The 13,520-nt window shown below is 36.1% G+C and overlaps 1 long non-coding RNA gene across 1 annotated transcript; it reads left to right on the top strand.

The window, feature by feature from the left end:
• Window positions 1–4,373: 4,373 nt before the first annotated feature.
• On the top strand, window positions 4,374–13,316 carry LOC113691627 (uncharacterized). Its single transcript, XR_003448746.2, has 2 exons — window positions 4,374–4,794; window positions 12,952–13,316. It is a non-coding gene; the product is annotated as an uncharacterized lncRNA (long non-coding RNA).
• The last annotated feature ends 204 nt before the right edge of the window (window positions 13,317–13,520 follow it).

Here is a 13,520-nt window from a genome sequence, read left to right as displayed (position 1 = left end):
ATAATCCCTCTTGAGAAGTGTGTTGAAAGTATAGGTTCTAAAGGTATTGTTGCCCAAGAAACCCTCATGGCATCTCCTTTGGTGAGTACTCAAGTGATGCACATTCAAAATAATATATATGAATCACTTCAAATAGGTAAGCCACTTCCTCCTCTCTTATCATTAGAACACGTGGCTTTTGTTATTAAATCACCTTTTAATGATCCACCACGTCCTAAAATGGTGGATTATTTTTTAACAAAGCTTCCTTCAAAAATGAGGTGAAAAGTCAAACTATTGACTATAAAGAAGCGCAAGTTGGGAGGAAACCCAATGTTTGTTCAAATTTATGTTATTTTGGTGTGATTTTATGTTTAAATTATGTGTTTAAGTTATTTTGTTGTCTTTTTTTTATAGATGGAAAATAGAAGCAAATGTGACCAAATGAGGTGAAAAACACGAAATTTGATAAAGGTATTCCATCCCACGATTTGAGTAAAAGTTGTTTTCGATTAGTTAAAGAGCGGTAAATTGCATGTTTTGATCGTTTTACATGTGCATGCACTGATTATTTTGACAAAAGAATGATCTAATATGCATTTTGAGTAATTGGGGTATATTGCATAATTTTAGAAACTTGAAATTTCTGCAAAATTTACAGAGCAATACGCAAAACTTAGAAAAATACGACTCTAAGTTGCGTATTCTCCAACTGACTTATTATTTTTTGGAAAGTTATAACATAAAACGTGACTTCAATACGCGATTTTAAGTCACGTTTTTATGAAGTCGCGTATTCATTTTTTAGAAATTTCAATAGAAAACGCAGCCTTCAAAACACGACTTAAAGTCACGTATTGAAGTCGTGTATTCGGGCACTTGTTGGTTAAAAGCCAAAACGCAGCTTGTATTCTTCATTCTTCTGCTCTTCTCCAACTCGCGTTTTCTCTCCACCAACATCACACACATTTATTTTTACTCCATATCTTTGATAAAAATCATCAATCCAACACTTTTTGATCATCATATAACCTTTCTAATCGATTGAAATTCAAGAAAAACAACTAAAAATTGGTTTTTAAGAAATTTTGGGTTAGGGTCTTGGTTCTTAATTTCTGCAATTCGAGGTCAATTGGAGTATTTTTCATAGGATTTTTTTGCAAAATCATCATCCCCAAACATCACTCTTCATGATTGAGGTAAGTTTCTTCATTAACTCTTTGTATTTTAGAAGTTGATATTTTTTAATTTTCTGAGTTTTCTGACATCTTCCAATTTCGAATTTTTGATAATGTTTGTTGATATTTTTGGCCTCCAGTATGCTTACTATGATTGCTTAAGCATGTTTACATATTTAAATGTAGCAAATTGATGGATTATTAGTTGATTAGATTTTTAATGTGCTATATTTGGATACCTTTGAAAAGGTAGTTTGAATTATTATTTGAGCCCTTTTAATTGATGATTATGACTAAAAATGATTAGTTTATGGTGTTTTAGCATGTGCATTGTGTATAAAGAGTAATGTTGATAAATTTTGCGATTTATGGGGATAATTTGTGCTTAATCATGTTTATAACAAAATGTGGATTATTTTGCTAATTAATGTTTGTTATAAATTTGATTATTATCAATTCATTAATTCGAACATATTTGTTGCCTATTTTAATAAATTGATAATTTTGACAAATTTTTGATAAATTTTGAAGTTTTATTTTAATGTCATGTATTTAATGTCAAAATTTTGGATATTTTTTACCATTTAATTGCTTTTTTTATGACATAAAGATATGTACTTGTGGTTATTTGTGCCAATCTTGATTCCAATGCATGCATGATAATTTTATAAAATGCTTATGGTTACTATAAGTGGAAAGATTTTTCTTTAGGTATTTTATATGAATTATTTTGTGTACATGTTGACCTTGGTCCCTAGCTTTTGATGATTACAAAACAAATGGATATTGCTAACATCTCCTCAAAGGTTTTTTTAGAAATGAAACAAATTAGGTTCAAAGATTAAGCACATTTGAAAAAGATAGAGTGTGCCGAACCTGTCGAACGCTTAAGAAGACAGTACCGGACGTCCGATAATCATTGCACAACTTCGGACGCATGCTTCGGACGTCCGATAGGATCATTCGTAGTCAACGAAATTATCGGACGCTGAATATGTCTCTACCGGACGTCCGATAGAAACAAGATAATTTCTCAAATCTCTTTGTTTGCTGTCGGACGCACAAAAAGCTTGCACCGGACGTCCGAAAGAATTGAAGAAAATCTCTTAAACTCACTGCCTGCTATCGGACGCATAAAACAAGGCTATCGGACGTCTGACACTCCAATGGCTAGTTGACTTTTCAGCTACTTTCTATCCGTTAGAAACATTAATGAGGCACTTTCTTGATCTTATATAAATAGTGGTTGGTCAGATACTTCAAACAACTTTGACACACTGAAGATACAAAAGATCTGGAGTGATTTTAGTGAAAAAATACTCTCAAAAGAAAATTTGTAGTCTTAGTGGTGTGAGACTCATTGTAAGCTTTTCATTTGTGAGTGAATATTTCATGAGTGTAGCTCTGCGAGGGTTGTCTTGAGGGATAGTAAAACGTCCTACCTTGACCGAGTGGAGTTCGGGGCAAGGAGGAGGTGAACCTTCCTTTGTACACAAGAGTGATTGTAATTCATCAACTTAAAGTAGCTTGTCTGAATTAATCTACAAGCTCAAGAGGAGCTGGGTAGTTAATTGGTTTGCAATTCTTTCCTTTTTATTTACTTATTGTTACGTTTGTACTCTTTAAATTGATTATCTCTTCTACTCCCAAGCAGTCTTGCTTGTTTGTTAATTGTCTCATTGGTTGTCTTCGGGCCTTACAGTACAAGATGTGAAGTGTGCAACTGTTAACATAGTATGTGAATGTAATTGAAAATTCTTTCTTAGGCATCATGGTACAAACTCGAAGAGCTATCATTCATTCATCATTTTCCTCTTCCGAGAGTGAGAAGATGGAAGTGAGCGAGGAGATGGAGGAAAGTGAAGAAGAGAGGTTTCTTTTGCCCCAACCAGTGGTTAGGAGACAATAGGGGAGCACGTCTTGTAGCGCCGAAGTTATAGTATTTGACAGTGCCAAATTTACAAGTCCTAAAAATCAAGAGTGGCACTAAACACATGCTAACTTGGAGTTTATCTTCAAGATGCATGTTAGTCCGGAAATTGAGACGGTCTATCGTATTTCGGAGGCATTTAACCAATTTGGTTGGGCGCCGATTCTCACATTACAGACTCATTACTATCCGGATTTGGTGTACGAGTTCTATGCCAATTTTGTTAACAAAGCCAGTCACAGTGGAGAGTTGGTGGACTCCAAGGTGCATAGTACTTGAATTTACTTAACCTGTGATCTTATTGCTTGCATTCTGGGTTGCAACAACACAGGAAGGTGGTTGATTTGAAGAAGGGTGTGAGGACCCCAAAAATATATATATAAACCTGTGCATATTTCATTTGCATTTTCTTTAATTCTTTAATAATTTCTAGCATTACTTTCACCCGTTTCCAAATAAGTTCGTAAAAACACTTTTCATGTGAGAAATAATATAATTTTCCTAAGTTATGAAATTTCTTGGTTTTGTTAGACTAAATTAAAATCTTTGGAGTTAGAATAATTTATCGCCTTAACATAAAATGCTGAAATACTTAGTCTTCTCTATGTTAAAATTAATACTACCTGAGTAGATTAATTATATAAAATTTCTTGAATTTCAATAATTAATTCCAATTAGTTGCTAACGTTAAATGTTAATAAGAATTTCCGCGTTAAGATGAAAACCAATGAATTTTAGATAATATATGATTCTAAAATTCTAAACATACTTAAGGCGTGAAAATTCGATAAATATATCCTTATCTTTCTTTGTTTTCACAATAAGTGCGTAAAAATAATTTTTATGTGCAAATTGACATCCTTGGATTTGATTATTATTTCACTTGACTTTACATTACTAAATCGATAAATTTCGAGTTAGACTAACTCTATTCCTTGAGAAATAATAATTGGAAATTCTAATAATTAATTTAATCGCTAAATAATATAAGAATTACTAGGAATCTCAATATTCAAGTTTAATCGATAATTATTCGATAAAAATGGTTTAGGTGTATTAGGGTATAATTAGGCGTTTAAATCACGCTTGGGATAATTTTTAGAATTAAGTCGGAATTGGGAAATTAAGTTGAGGTTAGGGAGCAAAGTGAAAAGACTAAAATGCCCTTACCTTTCCATGCAAACCAAACAAAACCTCTGACCGCAAGTTCAATTACCGCAACTATCACCAATTCTATACGCAACCGATTTTAATTCACGAAACCACTACTCCTAAAACCGCGGCACCACAATACTTCCTCATCATCTCATATTACAAACCGCGGCACCTTATCTGCCATTCATCTCCATTTCCTCTCCATTGTTACCTCAGCCCAAACCACAACAACATTTCCTCACCTTGTAATCATCGACCAAGAGAGAGAGAGAGAGAGAGAGCTGCACTCTGCAAGCCGAGAGTGAGAGTGAGGGAGAGCCGAGCTTCTTGTTTCTTTTCTTTCCGTCCGTAAGCTAGAGAGGGAAGAGAGGAACTTGCGATTCATTTTGTCTTCTAACCGTGAGCTGGTGAAGGGACTAAGGGCTGAACTTTCTCCATTCCAGCCGCAACCCAGAGCAAGGGAGAGAGAGAGCTAGTGGTCTGCATTTTCTGGGCTGCCGAAGGGAGGAGGACTATTTCTGCTGCTAACCGTGTGTGTGAGCTCCATTTGAGGTAACTTCTGAACTGAAATTAGTTGGTTATAGGCAAGTGAGGTCAGCTATGGACTTGCATGTGGTGCTTGTGAGGTTAGATGAGGAATTGTGACTTAAGAAATCTGATTTGGAAAAGAATTAAAGCTATCGAAAGTTTGAAGCTGGAATTGCAGCTTGTTTCTGGAAATTTCGGTTCTTACTTTGCTAGCTGTGATCATCTGAGCATAAGGCTGTGATTAGCTAAGTTGATAACACAAAGATTAATGTACGCATGCTGGATTGAGTGTCCGGATGAGGAATTAGGAGCTTGAGAAAAATCCGATCCAGTGAAAATGATTTCTGTCGTGAGTTTGAGATGAAAAATGCAGTTGTAATCTGCTTAATTTCGACAATCTGAGCATGAAACCGTGTTTAGCTAATTAAAACTTGGATGGTTAAGCTGATTAGGGCCTTGCATGATAATTTTATGAAGTTGGATGATGAATTAAGGAGCTTAGGAAAATTCTGTTTTGATGAAAAATTTCTACCGAGAGTCTACCTTGAATAATATAGCTTCATTTGGTTTAATCTTGTTGCTTTGAGCCTATAACCATAACTAACTAGCTAATAACGAGATAATTGAGCTTTGCATGTGGCTAATTAGTTGGGTTAAAACCGAAATAAAATCACAATGCAATCAGTTTTCATGCCACAACAACCGAGGTTTGAAGCTGGAAATTTCTGGAAATTTTGGAGGATTTTTATTGTTAATCGAAAGTAATTCCTGAGCTAGATATGTTAATTAACTAGTTAAGTGATGACATGTTGAATTGAGACCTTAATACTCTGTTTTAGCCAAGGAAAAAGTTGTAATAAAAACATACAATCGCTGGAAAATTTTGTGAACTACCGTGAGGTTGAACCTGGAAATTTTGAGGTTTATGACCATTGTTTGAATTTAATTCCGAACTAGAAGTGTTAATTGGTTAAGATAAGTTAATGCATGAATATATGTGTCTTAAGTCTTGTAAGATATTCAGTTGTAAAGTACTTGATCCGTTGGATGAATTGACCAAAAATGTTGAAACATAGCTGCTGCAATTTTTTTCCAGCTTAGCCGATGGTGGCTCTTTTGAGTTTTAATGGAAACTTGGTGAGTGGGCTCTATGAATTCCCACAATGACTTGGATGATCTGATTAGCTAGTCAAGTATTTGCTTGTCGGATTTGAGTACTTAATATCATGTATTAGCCGAGTAAAAAGTTGGATTTATGACCAATTAGCTGCTGGAAATTCTGTTTAGCCAAGGACAGATTTATTGTGGTGGAATTATTTGCCAAAATCACATGCTATTTGTTTTATTTCATGTCGGAAAATTTTGATGGTGGGCTCTATGAACTCTCACCCTTGGATTGATGATGGATATAATGCTAGTTTAGTGTTTAAATAGGTAGATTAATGATACCTAGCTAGTCTAGACTCCAAAAGATGCATAGTTAAAAAATGTTCAGATTTGCCCTGTTTTAATCGCACCCCTTTTTGCAAAATTTTGAGGGTTTCATGACTTGTATATCATGTTGATATGTTGAATATATGGTGTTCAAAGTTTCATTGAAAAATATTGAGGTTAGGTTGGTCAAATAAATCGATTTAACAAAGCTAGTAAATCTGGAACTATTTCCGAAATGCTCTGACCAGCTTTCGTATTTCGGCCATAATTTTGAACTCCGATGTCGAAATCGAGTGCCGTCAGCGGCATTTGAAACTAGACATTCCAACCTTTCCGACGATATAAAATGCACATTCTGGTTTGTTGATCTTGGTCGATCAATCCTTGGTTTTGATGATTAACAAACCAAAATGTAGATTTGGGCTAATGTTTTTATGTGAGTAATTTGTTAGAACAGATTCTTGTGGCATAAAAGAAGAAGCAAAAACAGGGCACTCATGTGGGACGTCCGAAAGGAAGCTATCGGACGTCCGAAAGGATGAAGAACATCAACGGACACACGCATCGGACGCACATCGATCGCATCGGACGTCCGAGAAATTTCGCAAAGATTTGATGACTCTCTGACGACGGTCGGACGCAGGGTTCGGACGTCCGACAGGTGGTTTGGACGCAGGGTTCGGACGTCCGACAGGTGGTTCGGACGTCCGACAGGCCAACGGCTAGTTTTGACAGCATTTAATATTTGACCGTTGGAGAGCCTTTTAGAGCCATTTCTCACCTTCTATAAAAACCCCAAAGCACAAGAAGACAAGGGACTTTTGCCAACACAAAATACAAGCTTACAAATGAGATTTTTGAGTAGAAAGATTCTTTGTTGGTTGTATAAGGGGTTGGAAAAGTTGGGTTGTGAGGTTGCTCAAGTGAAAACCTTGGTGAAGGTTGCCTCATTTGTATAAAATAGTTCTTAATTGGGTGAGTGATCTTTCAAGTGTAGGTTGTTGAGGGTTAACTAGAATTGTTGTAAAACTCCTTGGCTCAACCAAAGAGTATTTGGGGTGAGGAAGGAGTGAACCTTCACTTGTACATCTTGGTTAGCATCGCCATCTATTGAAGAAGCTATTGGATTCATATTTGGTTTGCATTTCTTATCTTTTCTCTTTAATTAAGTTTTCTTTATTGTGCTTAAATTTGATATATCTTTGTGCATCATTGTGATATTGTTTGTACTCATTGGGTTGCACCGGGCACTTACAATTGGTATCAGAGCTTGGTCTCTTTTGATCAAGCTTAACCGCTTAGAGTAAAGATTATGGCAACCATAAAAGTTTCTTTTTTAGAAGGGCAATCTATTGATAGACCACCTATGTTTAATGGTTCTCATTTTAGCATGTGGAAACAAAGAATGATGATTTTCTTACAATCCGTTTATATTGAATTATGGTATGTAGTAGAAGATGGTCCTTATGAAGCTAGAATAGTTGACTCTACCACCAATTTGAGTAGATTAAAGACTAGACAAGAATTGAATGAAAAAGACAAGAGATACCTTTCTTTGAATGCCAAGGCCATGTGTATATTGTACAATGCATTAGATGTAAATGAATCTAGTAGGATTAAAGGTTGTAAATCAGCTAAAGATATTTGGGATAAATTGTGTGTATTTCATGAAGGTAACCAAGATATTAAAGACCAAAAGAAATCTTTGCTTGTTTCTCAATATGAATTTTTCAAAATGCATCCTCTTGAAAATGTTGATAAGATGTGTAGTAGATTTTGTGACATTATTGAAGATCTTAAATTGCTTGGAAAAGAATATTCTTTGGGTGAGAAAAATAGAAAGATTTTGAATGCCTTACCAAAAGAATGGGAAAACAAAATAAATGCTATAGAAGAGGCAAAGGATTTAAATTCTATGTCCATTGAATCTCTTGTGGATACCCTAACCTCTTATGAATTAAAGCTGAAATTCAAAGTGCAAGAGGAAGAAAATGCAAGAATGTATAAGAGAGGCGTAGCTTTTAAAGCATCTCAAGTGGGGGATAACCCATCCTTCATGGGTAATGAAATCATGGAAGTGGACAATGATATAACTCCTCACATCAAAAGTTTCAAGAAGATCTTCAACAAAAGATGCTCAAGAGGAGATTGCAAAATTACATGGGATGAATGCAATTCAAAAAGAGAAAAAGAAGAGTTGGCCCAAATGGCACTAATGGCCGTTGGAGAAGATGAGGTAAGTTCTTATCACTCTTCTTGTGATGAAGATAATGAAGATGATGATGTGAAAATTCTTATGATTAAAATGCATAAAAGTTTGAGAAAATCTTATGCTAAAAATAAAGATTTGAAAACAAAAATAAATGATTTGTTGGAAGAAAACTCCAAACTGTTTCAAGAAAACAAATGTTTAAGAATGGAAAATGATGATTTAAAAAATCAAAAAAGTGTTTTTGATTGCAAAAATAATTTGAAAAGGAAGTTAGAAGAGAAAACAAAGTTTTATGAAAAAATGTTGGAGGAACAAAATGTGTTAAAGAAAAGAATTAATGACTTGAACGAGTTTCTCCAAAATGAAAAACAAAAGTTTTCTCAAACAAAAGAAAGCAAATCTTTTCAAGGCACAAATAAGTTTGCTATGATAAGAAGTAAGAAAATTAGTTGCATTAAATCCACCTATGTGCAAAATACTTCTATCATGTGTAACTTTTGTTGCAAATTTGGACATATGCAAAATGATTGCTATGTAAAGAAAAATATGAGAAAAGACATGAAATTCATGTGGATTGCTAGATCATGTCGTATTAACTCCCAAGGACCCTATAAAGAAAGGGTACCAAATGAAATTTCTCATATTTAGGTACATCATGAAGATTTGATCCAAGTAGTGCTATATGGTTGTAAGTACATTTGAAAATTTTGATATTCAATATGGTCTTGATTTGAAAAATAAAGGGGAAGTTTGTTTTTTTTTTTTTTTTGATTGATGCCAAAAGGGGGAGTAGGATTTATTGAAATTTCTTTGTATGTTGGCACTTTCTAAGGGGGAGCTTTATTTGAACTTATTTGATAAAAGAAATCTTCATTTTGTTTGTCATCATCAAAAAGGGGGAGATTGTTGACCTTGGTCGATCAATCCTTTGTTTTGATGATTAACAAACCAAAATGTAGATTTGGGCTAATGTTTTTATGTGAGTAATTTGTTAGAACAGATTCTTGTGGCATAAAAGAAGAAGCAAAAACAGGGCACTCATGTGGGACGTCCGAAAGGAAGCTATCGGACGTCCGAAAGGATGAAGAACATCAACGGACGCACGCATCGGACGCACGCATCGGACGCACATCGATCGCATCGGACGTCCGAGAAATTTCGCAAAGATTTGATGACTCTCTGACGACGGTCGGACGCAGGGTTCGGACGTCCGACAGGTGGTTTGGACGCAAGGTTCGGACGTCCGACAGGTGGTTCGGACGTCCGACAGGCCAACGGCTAGTTTTGACAGCATTTAATATTTGACCGTTGGAGAGCCTTTTGGAGCCATTTCTCACCTTCTATAAAAACCCCAAAACACAAGAAGACAAGGGACTTTTGCCAACACAAAATACAAGCTTACAAGTGAGATTTTTGAGTAGAAAGATTCTTTGTTGGTTGTATAAGGGGTTGGGAAAGTTGGGTTGTGAGGTTGCTCAAGTGAAAACCTTGGTGAAGGTGAACCTATCACTTGGAGTGGTAAAACCTTGGTGAAGGTTGCCTCATTTGTATAAAATAGTTCTTAATTGGGTGAGTGATCTTTCAAGTGTAGGTTGTTGAGGGTTAACTAGAATTGTTGTAAAACTCCTTGGCTCAACCAAAGAGTATTTGGGGTGAGGAAGGAGTGAACCTTCACTTGTACATCTTGGTTAGCATCGCCATCTATTGAAGAAGCTATTGGATTCATATTTGGTTTGCATTTCTTATCTTTTCTCTTTAATTAAGTTTTCTTTATTGTGCTTAAATTTGATATATCTTTGTGCATCATTGTGATATTGTTTGTACTCATTGGGTTGCACTGGGCACTTGCATGGTTCCATGTATGTGAGCCAAAACAACTATTTTAAGTCGGCTGTTCTGTTTCTCTGTTTTACAAGAACAAATGCTGAGGCTGCAACTTGTGACTCGAATTCGAGCTAGTTGTGTGCCGAAATTTCAAAATAATTTCTTCTGTGAAATTATAGCTCTATGAATGTGTTTTCCAACACCTTAAACCATGCCAAATTCTGAGTTAATTTGAGAGATCTGTGATCAAAATATGAAACCTGCTCTGCCCTTGAAAACCCTGATTTTTTAGACAGATTTGATGCAAGGTTTGGCAAAGACTTGCTAACTGAATATTTTGATGCTAAACACTTACCAAATGTACCATGAACGTTCTTTAAATTTTGCCTAAACAAATGAACCAGGTTTGGAGAAATTTTCCTTTGACCAAATGTCTGAAATGGAAAAACAAAAGGTTCAAGGCAGTTTTGTCTTAGTATTTGCGAAATTTTAGGTGTTTGATTGACCACCTTTCCGAAGTTATTTTTCCATGAAATTTGGTAGAGGAACAACCCTTATATGGTAGTATTATACTGCTAATTATGGTGTTATTCTAAGACCGATTCATGGGTCAAATAAATTACCAAAGTTCATGACTCGAGTTTGAAACACCCATGTTTCACATGGGAATTTTAGTAACTTTGAGCTACCGTATCTTGGTGCTCAAAACCCCGTTTCTCATTCCATTTGTTTTGTTATACTCTTGAATTACAACACTAATAGAGTTGCAAATTTCAAAAGCTAGTTCCAAACAAGTGAATTGTGCCGAAATTCCAAAGTTGGCCAAAAACCAACTTTAATCTGCCTTATGAACCAATACAGTAACTTTGAGCCCATTTTTGACTATCTTCCATTTAGAATCATGGAAAAGTGTATTCTAGGAACTTTTAGTACTTTCAAAGAGGTTTCCAATAGTACCAAGTTTTTCAATTTTGGGCTTGTAGAGAGTAAGACATGATTTTTCAAAGATTACTTGTTAAATCTGAAATTTTCTAACTTAAAGGAAACTAAGGGGTTTCGAACTCTTCATTTCTGTCAATATCATTTGATTGTTTTACATTTGAATCCAGAGATGGAAATTAGATTTGTCTTGTATTTTAAAACCCCACTTTTGAACCTCGAGTTACACGAATTCTAGGCTCATCTCCGCGTTAATTTCTTAGATTGCACTAGCGTACAATCTTCATCGAAAACTAGAGAATTCGTAGCGATATTGAGTGGTACTTGAATTATTGTTTGCTCAGGCAATCGAGGAGATCTCCAAGAGGAACTCGGAGCGGACGCCTAAAACGCTTGTTTGAGACCTATTGCGCTTGTTTGACTAGGTGAGTGTTCCATATAGGAATACGTAATTGAGTAAGTCTAGGACATGCTCATTTCATGATCGTTAAGTATTTACCATACTCGTGCCTATTTAAGAAATATATATATGCATTGCATATCGACATGAATTGGTTAAATGATTAACCCTATCAAATGATCTTGTAAACTCAATACGTGCTTAGCCTGCTTGTTTTATGCTTATTTGGTTAAAGTGCTCTTGTGACTCGTTATGTGACAATTTGGAAAATGAGTTCCGATCCATCGAAGTGCGCAGTGTGTACTTTATCACACTAGCCGTTCGAGTGGTGACTTGCGTGAAACATTTTCTCGTGAATCTAAATGTAGTAACGTCGTTGGAGTGAATCTCCTCGACTCTCACATGGAAAAAAATGGGATAATGGCCAATGATGGCCTATTAATATGGCAAATGCCTGCCAAATAACCGTCATTACTCAACCGTTAACCGTCAACCGTTAACCGTTAACCGTCAACCGTTTACCAACTCACATGACTACCTGACTATTTGCTCATATGATTTCTAATCTATATGATTATTCGATATCCGTGAATTACATGCTCCCATGAAATCAACTTGTATTGCTTACGTGTTAAGTATCCACTTGATTACTTGATTATCATGAATCACATGTTATATGAAGTTGTCCATCATTGTTAGGCGAGTGTGTACTTTACCTCACTCGACCTATTCAAATGATGAATTTTACTTTTTGTCGAATTACTTGGTTACCTGTGCATGTTGTAAGCTATAAGCTGAACTTGGGCCCTGCCTCGGTTACTGACCTACTCGAGCCAGGACTGGGCTCGGTCGGGTAGGTTGGAACCCTGGACAACCGTTTCGGTATACTCGAGTACTACCACTGGAGGGATAAGGTGATGGCCAGTCAACCGTGGGGATCCGGGAGTTATAAGGTGCAGATGACCGACAAAGTTCCACTGGAACACCGTATCCTTTCGTGCTTGCTTTATTATTAATAATATTATTGCTCTCCTAGTTGGCATTCTTGGGTAAGACTCCTCATGAGCATTAACCTCTGAGATGAAGCAATCCTTGTAATGTTCTTCTAGTCGGACGAGCCACTATTTGTTTGACTGAAAATTTATGAAAATATATTTATATGGCTATTCATTCCAAAAGTACTAGTTCTACATGTGTTTTCAAAGTAGCAATTATCCGTGTAATGATTATCACCTCATGGTAACATGCCATTGTGTAACCCCGAATCATGCATATGATATGCACAACTTACCTGACCTATTTGAACTGTTAGAGCGTCTTGGAACCTCACTGGGCTGTGTAGCTCATCCCACGTTGTGGTTTTCTTTTACAGGTTCTGACAACTGAGGAAGACTTGAGATCTACTTGTACTTTAAGCATGTAGTTTGAATTAAACAATGTAGCTGTCTCAAATGTGCTCGGAAGTAGTACTAGATTGTTTACTTTCATGAATGTAATTCGAGTTAAACATTGTAGTTTTGCCTTAGGTTGCGACTTGAAGCTGGAAAAGTGTAAACCCTGGATTTGTATGTGGCTGGTATAAATTTGTTACTTGGCTTGTATGGATGTATTTGAATTGATGTTTTGTTTCTTGGGTTGTATTCGGGAAGGTATTTTAAGAATCGACGTTGGCTATCTTAAGGCACTGTTATCTCTGAAGTTAATGTGATTCTAGAAACCGGCCTATTTGGAGGGAAACGATGTTGTAATAGATTAGGTTATACTTCGGAACTAGCTTGCTTGCGTGAGTCCTGGCGAGAGTTAGGCAGACGGCCCGCCAACCCTCTGGTTCGCCTTAGGGGGAAGTGGGGTCGTCACAAAGGGTTTGTCCCTCCCAACAAGAAGTGGGATCCTTCTCATGCTATGTCCCGTTTTGGTCTCAAGTACCAGCCTTTCCATTCT

This window comes from Coffea arabica, chromosome 6c (assembly GCF_036785885.1).
Source record: "Coffea arabica cultivar ET-39 chromosome 6c, Coffea Arabica ET-39 HiFi, whole genome shotgun sequence".
Taxonomy (NCBI): domain Eukaryota; kingdom Viridiplantae; phylum Streptophyta; class Magnoliopsida; order Gentianales; family Rubiaceae; genus Coffea; species Coffea arabica.
This window is presented reverse-complemented; position numbering and strand designations above follow the sequence as displayed.